Genomic DNA, 11718 nt, shown 5'->3' with positions numbered 1-11718 from the left:
TCTGTGACGCGGGTCTCAATTGGCAGAATTGCCTTTGATGTCTCTAAGGAGACTATTTCCCAAGCCACGAAGCTGACCCTCGATGGTCATCGCTGGAAGCATACCAGTCATGTTGCAAACAGTGCGGGTTTGAAACAGTTTTTTCATAACCGCGAGGAACCTGTCAACCTGCAAGGTGGGTTTGCTCAGGAGGAGCTCAGGAACACATGGAACATGATCATGAAATACTTCAATCTCGAAGGCAAGTATAAGTTATTCTACTATTACCATTTGCCCCTCCTCAATCACTTCCGCAATAATGATTTTCTTTGTTTGTCATTTTATTTACTGCACTCTTCAGAGAGCTCTGTTAAAGACACTATGGACCCTAAGCATGGGGATAAGCCTCCTTTCCTCCTCCACCAGGGTCTCATATATAGGTTGCATAAATTCCATGAGGCTCTCTGCCCCCCTAGGAATATTTCGCTCTCTCAGACCCCCATGCCGACTGCTCAGTAGCTCGCGGCCCTGCCTTTAGCTTTCCCTAGATTCTTCTAATATCCCTAGGAGGGATTTACCATGAACACCATATCCCTGACTGCGTATGCCTCAACTATTTCTCTATCGACAGTCTCCCCTAGCTTAACTCTACCTGCCTCCCCCTATGCTTCTCGCTTCCTATCCAAGGGAAAAAGCAAAACCCTCGCTAAACACAAACACATTGTCTATGAAGACAATTCTTCCTCTGAGGACACTGAAAATGAAAACCCTTCCCTGGATTCGGAGGTTAAAAGGAGATCCTCTAGACTTGCTTCCAAAGGCCGCAAGAAGAAGACCCTAGTTATTGAGAATCTGGACTCTGAGGATGACCCCATTGGGGACAAGAAGGAGGAGGCCCCTAAAACTATGGGGGTCCCTAATGGGGATGTTGATAATGTTAATATGACTAGGGACCCCATAGTCCCGACCACTGTTGGTGTTGTTGACATGACTACCCCTGAATAGAAAATCTAGGAACTCATTGATGATAAAGATACGACCCCTATGAACATGGACACTAAGGGTCTTATGGGTGTGGATATCCCTGACAACAATTCTTTGGATCCCAAAAATTTGGATACGGATTTAAACTTGGCTGAATAGGTGATGCATTTTATCCCTCTGATGGACCTGGTTAAGGATACTGATAACTCCATTGTTGGTGGTGAGCCCAAAGAGACTGTTGAAACTACTGATGACTTGGTTGTTGAGAACCCCCAGGAGGCCCCTACTCTGCAGCAAATGGAAAAGTTGAGCACGGATGTGCTGGACATCATGCAAAGAATCGAAAACCTTGGCCCTTTTCTCAATCTGTAGTCTATCAAGGAGGATGTTAAACAACTCAAGAACAATATGGAGACTTGGGAAGCCCAAATGGTGGGACTGAACAAATTCCATATGCAGGTGTTACACAACTCTGCACTCACCCTCTCTCTATTGAGGGAACGCCATGCTGACACTGAGGAGGACAAGCAGGAGGCTAGGGACCTCTACAAATTCTTGTCTAACGAATGGAGCAGTACTATGGAGGCCACTGGGGTGTGCAAGGCACCCCTGTAGTTTGTTTTATTTTCCTTCTGTTGTTTTTTATTATTAAAAAGACTTGGTTCCTTTTTTATGCTATTTGTTGTTAATTGTTGTGATAGTGTTGTTTTTGCGCTATGATTTTTGATAGTTCTGCTATGTAAAGGGTCAGTGCCCTTGTTCTCACTACTTTTTTAATCAAAAACAATCTTTATGCCCTTTTAAGATCACATGAACTATTTATTGCATGCCATCTCATCCAAATCTTGCATCCACAAAGGTACTCACATATATTTTTACTAACTTGTGTCTAATCATTGTGTGTTTTGTGGGCCCACATACTATATATTAACTAATTTAATGAATTTCTTCATAAATACCAATGTGTCTTCATTTGATGGTAAAGGTTTGTAATGACATGACATCATTGATTAAATAAAATCAATGGTTCTTATTGTTAGGAGGCCTTAGTAAAAACTTCTTAAGAGGGTACAACTAACACTTATTTATAAAAATCACCAATGGTCAATATTGTATTATTATTATTATTTCTATTATGCTTCTACTTCTTTTTATGGTATACGTATTTAAAATTATGTGATGCAAAAATTAAAAAATTCATATATACTTATATTATGTCATACTATTGACATGTCAAAAGTTTGCAATTTAACACTATTTATGCTTCTACTTGTTTTTATGGTTATACCCAATTAAAATTATGTGATGCAAAAATTATAAAATTCATATATAATTATATTATATTATGTCATACTAATAACATGTCAAAAGTTTGCAAGCTAACACTATAGAGTAACATTATATCATTTCATCAAAATGGATCTATAATCATAGGTCATATACAATTTTATAGTTGAATTGAGAGTTTGAACATGAGATTCAAATAAATTAACTAATGTCAAAATTTAATTGTTTTCATAATTCATAGTTATTGTGCATTTGATATATAATTATATTATATAAAATAAAAAAGTACAACAAAATATCCAAAGGTTGCAAGTTTCAACTACAAAATGACAAGAACATAGAAAGCACGTTGTTACCCTCAATCAAGCTCTACCAACACTATATCAAAATTAAAGTTATATGCAAAACACATAGCCACAAAAGTGGCGAGTGGCTGCTTAACTGAAGGTGCTTGGTGATTAATGCTTACTAATTTGTTCTAATACACTATATAGTGATAAAGATGATGACATCTACATATTTCAAATTTTTTTCATAAAAAAAGGACCCAAATAAAAAATTAAAAAAAAGTTAGCATAGATAGATCCTTTACAAGAAATCAAAGTATTCTTTCACATTAATGCAAATTCGCAACACAATACAAATAAAATAATTTTGGGAATAGGCTTAAAATTCATTTTATAAATCAAGTTTGGTATGTGAATCTTTTGTACAATATTTAGGATTTCTTATTGACTTTGAAATGATATAGAGAGACATCTATAACTATTGCATTGCAAAAAGTTTAAACCGAGAGATCTGAAAACAACATTTAGGGTTTTCTCCACAAAATATGGATGGGGGTAAATTGTTTGGTGAAATAGAATATCTATTGACTAAATGGAAAACAGAGTTTGTACATAACTTCTGCAATATGCAAATTTTTAACAATCATTGGCTTATATTAGACAATGACTAGTGACCACTTCATATGGATGATCTTGGTAAGTGATGATTGGAATATTTTCTTTTCCATGGATTGACACTTGTAAGGAGAACGAAATTGAGTTGAGAAAGAATATTTAACTTTAAATTCTACATTTCTAGAACAAGTGTGGATAGTGAAGCAAATAGTAATGAGCAATTACCTATGTTTTGATGAGACTTGGCAATGTTGTCTGGTATAAAATTTAGATATATATGTATATATGCACATAAGCAAATCTCAACAACAGATTACCCTATACACTACAACTATCATTTCTGTTGTTTGGAGTAGAACAAGCAAAGTCGGCATTTGAGTAATCAAGTCCTCTATAATTTGTGTGGGAAAAGCAATCATAAATTCATTAAATCTTTTTAATAATTTCTAAAAATACATATAAAATAACAAGCAATTGCAATAATGTGTTTCCAAACAAATCACAATTAGTCTACATCAACATACATATATGTAAACAAAAATAAACACCTTATTAAGGCTTTTTGCTACTTTCATCTATATTATAGCTACTTACAGATGAAGACACTACAAGGAACATAGGGCGTCTATTTGGAGAAAGCAAAGCAACACGAACATAGGTGAATATAGCAACCATTTCAAAGGTACAAATGTGGACAGTCAAATGTATTAATCTACAATAAAAGAAATGAAACTATATAAAAATATATTTAGGTTAATGAACGAAACCCAAAAATATTTAATGTGGAAGTGGCTAAATGCAATAAATATATTTGATAATACATGTTGAAGCAAATCGAACTTTGTTGGAAGGATGACTAGTTCCACGCAGTGACCATGAGACAAGATTACACACACACACACACAAAGATATATATACATGTGTGTGTGTGTCTGTGGACAATGAAATGTATTTATCTGCCTTAAAGGAAATCAAGTTGTTAAATATGTTTATGTGGACAAATAATAGAGTAAAAGATTTAATTTGGAAGTGGCTATAACATGTGCTTCAACGAGAAGATGAGATTTGTATGTAAATATCCCTTGGCAAAATACGAGAACCATACGAAATTAAAACCTACACATCAAAACAACAACCACATAAAATGCTCTGCAACTTTCCCGCTCTGTTGACTTTTGAATTCCTGTAATGGTTGTTGTTTCTACTAGGGAGGGCCCATCCTTGGGCTCGTCCTCCCTGGATCCTGACCCCCCCTGCTCTCCTATAGGTGTGTCTAGATCTGGCTCTTGTGTTGCATTCCAAAAGTGTTGGGTGGGCTCCCTCGGTTGGTGTCGTTGACGGTGGTAATGTGGTGTTGCATGAGGCCCCCTCATTTGAGAAGATTCCTATTGTGACCTCCAACTTGGATTCTCCTCACATGGTTTCCAAGTCTGATGATGTGGGGCCTTTGTCTGGGGATGCTCAAATGAGTACCTGGAAAGGTGCCCTTGTTGGAAATTCTAAGTCAGGGTCATCGACGTTGCTGCCTAAGGTAACTATTGGAGGGGATGGCCCCAAGATTTGTCTCCCTGACAGTATTATGGATAACATCGCTTCCTCCCTGCACCTTTTCTTGGTGGGGAGATTCTTAGCCTTTAGACCCACTATAGATATGGTCAGAAGATGGGCTAGCTCCAGATGGAAACTAAAAGGTAGTGTCTTTGTCTCTGCTATGCCGAGGGGACTCTTTCTTTTCAGATTCACTATTGAAGAAGACTTTATTTATATTATGTCTGGTTCATGGTCTTACGGAAAACACTACCTAACTCTCTCTAAGTGGAAACTAGGGTTTGACCCTAGCTTAGACCTCCTCAGACTGGCGTCGGTTTGGATCAGACTCCTTGGCCTCCCTTTAGAGTTATGGGATCAAACCATTCTTAGATGGATTGGTAACTCATTTGGTCAGTTTGCTGCTACTGATAACGTGGCGATGAAGAAGTCTAGACTTGTTTACGCTCACCTTTTTGTGAATGTGGCTATTAACAACCCCTCCCTAATTTCATAGCTCTAAAATCCAAATGGGGTAAATGGATGCAGGCTATTGACTACAAGAATGCTTCCCTTTATTGTCAAAGATGTGGAAAACATGGCCATGTTATTGCCGACTGCCCGACCCCTCAACCTCCGGAGGAAAAGCTGAAAGAGAAGATGTTGTCCCCAAGTATTGTCAATGTGGAGGAAGCTCATATTGTTACCCCCCAACCCTATGGTGATTGACAACTCTGTGGGTCAAACCATGGACTTGAAGGAAAAAGAGGGTCCTCAAGATACTATTGAGGAGGGCTACCCTTTCTTGGAAGGTATTCTTAATATGATGTAAACCCCTGACCCCAAGATGGCACCTCCCTCCACAAGAGGATGTTTGGGCCTAGACCTAGAAGATGGAGACATCTCCCAAATGAAGGTAGAACAAGAAGGTTTGAATGCAGAAGTGTGTTTTAGAGAGAAGACAGGACACAATGAGACCATTGAGCTTGTGCTCATGCAGCTGAATCCCAACACTATGGGAAATTGTGGGGGAAGCATTTGGAGCTCTGGGGTTGGGCCCATGCCTTCCAAAGGGATCGCTCTGGATCTGACATCCTCCTCCTCTACTACTAGATCTACTGGGGAGATCACTTTTCTCTTTCATGGAAGTCGTTTGTCCCTCTCTTTGCCTGTGGATAGAGAGAAAGGGGAATGGTAGGAACCAAAAAGAAAAACTAGAGGAAATAAGAAGGTGGGTGTGGGAAATGACTCTAAGCCAGGCAGACCCTCTGAGAGGACCCTCAGAACTAAGGTAATGGCTAGGGAAATTGCCAGTGGAAGGCAATTAACTCTGAAGACATCTCAGAAAGGTAAGAAATGAAGTTCCTTTCATGGAACTTAAGGGGTTTAAATAACCCCCAAAAGCATTATTCTCTTAAGCAAAGCATAATTACCAATAAGGTTGATATCATCCTAATCCAGGAGGTGAAAATGACTTATCAAAATTTTGCTACACTCGTGGATAGTATATGGCCAAGTGCTGGTTTTCATTTATGGCAAGGCAGAGGGTGCTTCAGGAGGAATTGCTACTCTATGGAATAAGAACAAATTGGATGGGAACGCGGTTGACACTTCTCATAGCTTCCTTACTACCAGGCTCACCTTGAACAACTTCTCTTGGTATTTTTTCAATATTTATGCTCCTAATACTAGACATGGTTGGGCTTGAGTCTGGGAAGAAATCACTACCTTCTTGATTAATAATAGGGAGGCTATGTTCATGCTAGCAGGTGACTTTAACACCCCCCTTTTTCCCTCAGAGAAGTTGGAGGGATAACTGACTACAGTGATAGTATGCTTGACTTTGCTAACTTTATTAGGAATAACGAGTTACTTGATCTTGACCTCCAAGGGAATCCTTTCACTTGGTCTAACAACAGAAAAGGCTCCAACCTGATTCAGATTAGGTTGGATAGGTTTCTAATCTCGGCCAAGTGGAACCTTGGCAACAATTCCTCGCTCTTGTCTCTCCCGCACACTATCTTTGACCATTCCCCGATCCTCCTTTCATGGATTAACAAGCCGAACCCAGGCCCCATACCCTTTAGATATGAGATTATGTGGCACTCTCACCCAGATTTTAAACATTGTATCCAAAGTTGGTGGAACTCCCCTGTCCAAGGTTCGGATATGTTTAGAATAGCTAAAAAGCTGGAGATAATCAAAAGGGAGGTTAGAGCCTGGAGAAAATCTTCCTTTGGGGATATCTTCAAGAGAAAGGAGTTTGAAACCAATTTGGACCGCCTCCAGCGAACCATTACAATGGGGAACACCTCTATGGATATCCACAAAGAGGAGGAAGGATGGAGACAAAAATGGAAATAAAACATGAACCTTGAAGAAATCTACTGGAAGCAAAGATCTAGAGTCTAGTAGTTAACTAAGATGGATAGGAACACCTCCTTCTTTCACAAATCTGCTTCTAAGCACAAGAGGCAGAACACTATTCGATCCATATGGTGGAGAATAGCAAGATTGGCCAATGGACTTCGCTACATTTTGCTAATGCCTAAACAAATGACAGGGCTAGTGAGCCTATTGAGGTTAGTGATAAGCTTCTCAGTCCCATCCCTCAAGTCCTGAATGATGCTGATAATGAGTTGCTGATAAGACATGTGTCTAAAGAAGCAATTAAAGAGGTAGTGTTTGCAATGAAATCCTTTAAGGCCCCTAGACCAGACAGCTTCCTCCTAGCTTTCTTTCAGATGTTCTGGGAAACTGTAAAGTATGATCTAACCAAAGCTACCAAGGACTTCATTCGCACCAGGAACCTCCTAAAGAAGTTGAATAACACTTTCAATATTTTGGTGCTTAAAGTTCCTGACCCAAATTTTATGTCTGATTACCACCCAATCAGCCTGTGTAACTCGGTCTATAAGATCTTTGCTAAAGTTATTGTCAACAAAATTAAACCCCTTCTTGAAAGATGCATTAGTCCCTCCCAGAGGGGTTTTGTTCCTGGCAGGAAGATTCTCGATGTTGTCATTACTACCCATGAGGTCATCCACTCCATGGAGAAAAGTCACAACCCAAGTATGGCTCTTAAACTTGACATCTCTAAGGCTAATGATAAAGTTAACTAGAAGTTCCTATATGTTGTTCTTTCCAAGATGGGTTTCCAGGAAAGATTCATCAATATTATCAAGGTGGTAGTGGAAAGTGTCCACTACTCAGTGATTGTCAATGGCACCCCTCGATCTTTCTTTAAGGCTGGGAAAGGTCTAAGACAGGGTGACCCTCTCTCACCTTATTTGTTTATTATGGTGGCTGAAGTTTTGAGCAGGAACTTCTCCCATTTAATCAAGACCAGAAAAATCTTGGGGGTGAAAGTCGCTTCTACCCTTCCCACGGTGGTTATGCAACAATTTGTTGATGACACCTTCCTGTTTGGCCAGTCATCCGTTATTGAAGCTAAAGAATAGAAACACCTGTTGAAGGAGTACACCCTTGCCTCAGGATAACTCATCAACGACAACAAGAGAAAAATATATTTTTTCAACACAGATTGAAATCTCCAAGGTAAACTTATGCATATCCCTGGTTGTTGTGTTGTTGATCTCCCTGATTCCTACTTGGGACTTCCCCTTACTATTAAGGAGGTCACCTCCCATTTCTGGGAGTCAATCTTAGAAAGAATGCAGAAAAAACTTGCTGGCTGGACTGGAAAAACCATGAGTAGTGCGAGTAAACTCCAGCTTCTATCGGCCTCTCTTCAAGGTGTCCCGGTCTATTTTCTATCTCTTTTCAAGATATCCATTGCTATAGCGGAGAAAATTGAGAAAATCCAAAGAAGTTTTTTGTGGACAAGGATGAAGGAAAAGTCCATAATCGGCTTAGTCAATTGGGAGGTGGTGTGCAAACCTAAGTACATGAGAGGCCTTGGGATCAAAAAAATTTGAAACCTGAACAAGGCTTTGCTGACTAAAATTAGTTGGAATCTTATGAAGGGAAAAGATGACTGGTGCAAGATCATGAGGGAAAAGTACTTCAATCACACCCCCTTCTCTTCCCTTCTTTCTTCTAATGAGCTTCCACCTGGGTCTAAGATATGGAACAACATTGTCAAAAACTGGAAGTTTCTTAAAAAGGGTCAAAAATGGCAGGTGGGCAATGGTGAGAAGATTAGATTCTGGGAAGACAACTGGATTGGTGACAAACCCCTAGCCTCTTCCCACTTCAATTGCCTCATGGGAACTCTCAAGGACTCGCTGGGTCCACTTGTGATAAACTACATTTTCCCCTCCCATTGTTGGTTGAAGCTTATTGATGGGCTAGGAAATAATACTCATTAGGATCATTTGGTTGGTGAGTTACAATCCCTTCTTGAGAAGGTCAGGATCCCTCATTCCACTCACTCTGATAAGTTTGTTTGGGCTACGAATCCCTTAGGGTCTTTCAGTATTAAGTCGACCTACAATCCCCTGTTCACACCTGTGAATGATTGCCACTATTGGAGAGAAGTTTGGAACTCTCAACTTATCCCTAAAATCAACTTCTTCTAGTGGATGGATCTACATGGAAAGATCGTTACTATTGATAAGCTTAAAAGGCGAGGCTTCCTACTTGCCAACCAGTGTGTCATGTGCAACTATGCTGAGCAAAGTATAAATCATCTTTTTATCCATTGCCCCTTCACTTCTATGGTCTGGCACAAAGTTTTACAAAAAATTGATATCACGTGGGCCTTCCTTGAAGACTTGCAGCAGTTTATCAGTAATTGGAAATTCGCATCTGCCCACCAGTCGATTAGATAGTTTTGGAAACTCATCCCTCCTCATATTTGTTGGCAGATCTAGAAGGAAAGGAACAATCAAACGAATAACTCTGCTGAAACGATGGTTGGCATAGTTGAAAATCTTCTCAAGGAGAATGCTCTGGTATGTAAATGGAAAACTCCACAATCAGCCCCTATGGTGATGGATTGCAATTGGATTAGAACATGGAATCTGCCAGACAACTTCTTTCAATATGAAAACTCAAAGAAAATGGAGAGGCTTAACACTAGATGGTCTATCCTCCCTCTTCATGGCTTAAAATTAACTTTGTTGGCACCGCTCGCATTGGTGTTGCGACAGGAGGAGGAATTATTAGAGATAGCTTGGGCAACCTAATTCTGGCCTATGCGGGGAATTTTGATTCTGTGTCAAGTAACATGGTTGAAGCCCTTGCTCTCTTTTGGGGGCTTAAATTGGCCCTCGACATCAATGCTAAAAGGTTTATCATTGATGGGGACTCTAAGCTAGTTATTGAGGTAGCTAAAGGAGTTGTAGGGATTAGTTGGATGATTAGAAATATTATGAAGGACATTTGGTCCATGATTATCTAGCTTGAGGAATTTCAAATTCAACACATTTAAAGAGAAGGTAACTCGGTGGTTGACTCTCTGGATGCGACGGGCCTTGAGTTAACTGGTATGAGGTGTTGGAGACACCTTGATTCTCTTTCTAACAAACAAAAGTCCCTAATTGAGAGAGACCATAATTTCTCAACATGCCAATGATGTGCTATGTCTTTTTTGCGGGGGGTCGTTTTGGCTCGTCTACGCTAACAAGATTCAAGAGGGAAATTCAAATTCAATTTGGGCAGGCTACGCCAAGGTGGCTTCCGGTGTTCCCCACCTTCTCTAGTGCATTGGTCTGGTAATCACATGGCCGACCACTGATAGTTGTATTACAGAAGGATTGAAGCGCCAAATTTTAATCATTAACTTGATTAATCGCAGCAAGTACATCATTTATTACTATAATCAAAACTTAAGATTTCTCAATAATGAAGATCTTTGCAAGTTGGTGGATGAATTAAGAGGTGTCCCTTCACATGCTTACTAGAGTTGGCAGATGCATGCCTTTGGAAACACCAATAAAGATAATGATTGTAGCTCTCACATCAACTTAGCTAATTCTTGGCTGAGTTTTTTATCTTCTGCTCTGGTTTTTTTCTCTGCATAACCATTTTCTGGTCTGCTCTGCATCCCAACATCACTCTGGAGGAAGATATTATGGGGGGAGATTTAATCCAGGTTGAGATGAACACTATTGATGACTATTTTCGCAATCACCCCTGTGTTTGGATGTACGCCAAGGAAGGGGACATCATCCCATTCATGGAAGCCATTATTGGGTTTGACGAGAACCTCTCCATGTAGTTTGTTAGTAGCTGGAATGACAAGAGATTTGTTATGGGAGATATATCATTTGAAATCAGTGAGGACATCATTACCCAGGCCATGGGTCTTTCAACTAAGGGAAGGAAGTGGAAAAAAACCAGCAGGGTCGCGGATGAGACTAGTATGAACCGCTTCTACAAAAAAGATGAGGAACATGTCTAGATGCAAGGGGGTTTCAATATGGAATCCCTTCCATACCTGTGGGACTAGGTGTGCAAAATCATTATCAAATACTTTACCCTGGAGGAAAGGTATGGTTTTTCTATTATTACCATTTCCCTTTGCTCAATCATTTTCGCAACCATGATTCTATTTCTTTCCCAATCTTTTTACTGCATGCCTTAGAATCTACTATCAAATATGTTCACTATTGCATGAATCAAGATAGAAATTACACCATCCTCCACCAGGGTCTGATGTTTTGGCTTTACAACTTCCACAAGGCCCTGTGTCCCCCTAAACCCATCTCTATTCAGCCTACTCGCTCCATCTAGGGCCCCCAAGCTGGTTCTAAAAAAGGTCTCAAAAAGACATTGAAAAAACCTATTACGCCTTGTCAGTCCCCTGACCATGCCCCTCTCATTTCCCCCAAAATTGGGGAGAAGAAGAAAGGAAATCCTTTTGTTGCTAAACCCTCCTGAGAAGATCCCACAGGTTTGATGGCAAACCCTGGATGAAACAAATTATTGTTAGAAAGAACTATGTTAATGAGGAGGAGGAAGACTCTCAGAAATCTGAAAGTGATAAGGTGGAGGATGAGATGGAGACTACGAAAGTCTCTAATTCCTCTAAGCTGGGTAATAAGGCCCCTGACTCTGAGATAGACAAGGATGA

This window comes from Cryptomeria japonica, chromosome 3, assembly GCF_030272615.1.
Source record: "Cryptomeria japonica chromosome 3, Sugi_1.0, whole genome shotgun sequence".
Lineage (NCBI taxonomy): Eukaryota > Viridiplantae > Streptophyta > Pinopsida > Cupressales > Cupressaceae > Cryptomeria > Cryptomeria japonica.
The sequence above is the reverse complement of the archived record's forward strand: the minus strand, read 5'-3'. Positions refer to the sequence as shown.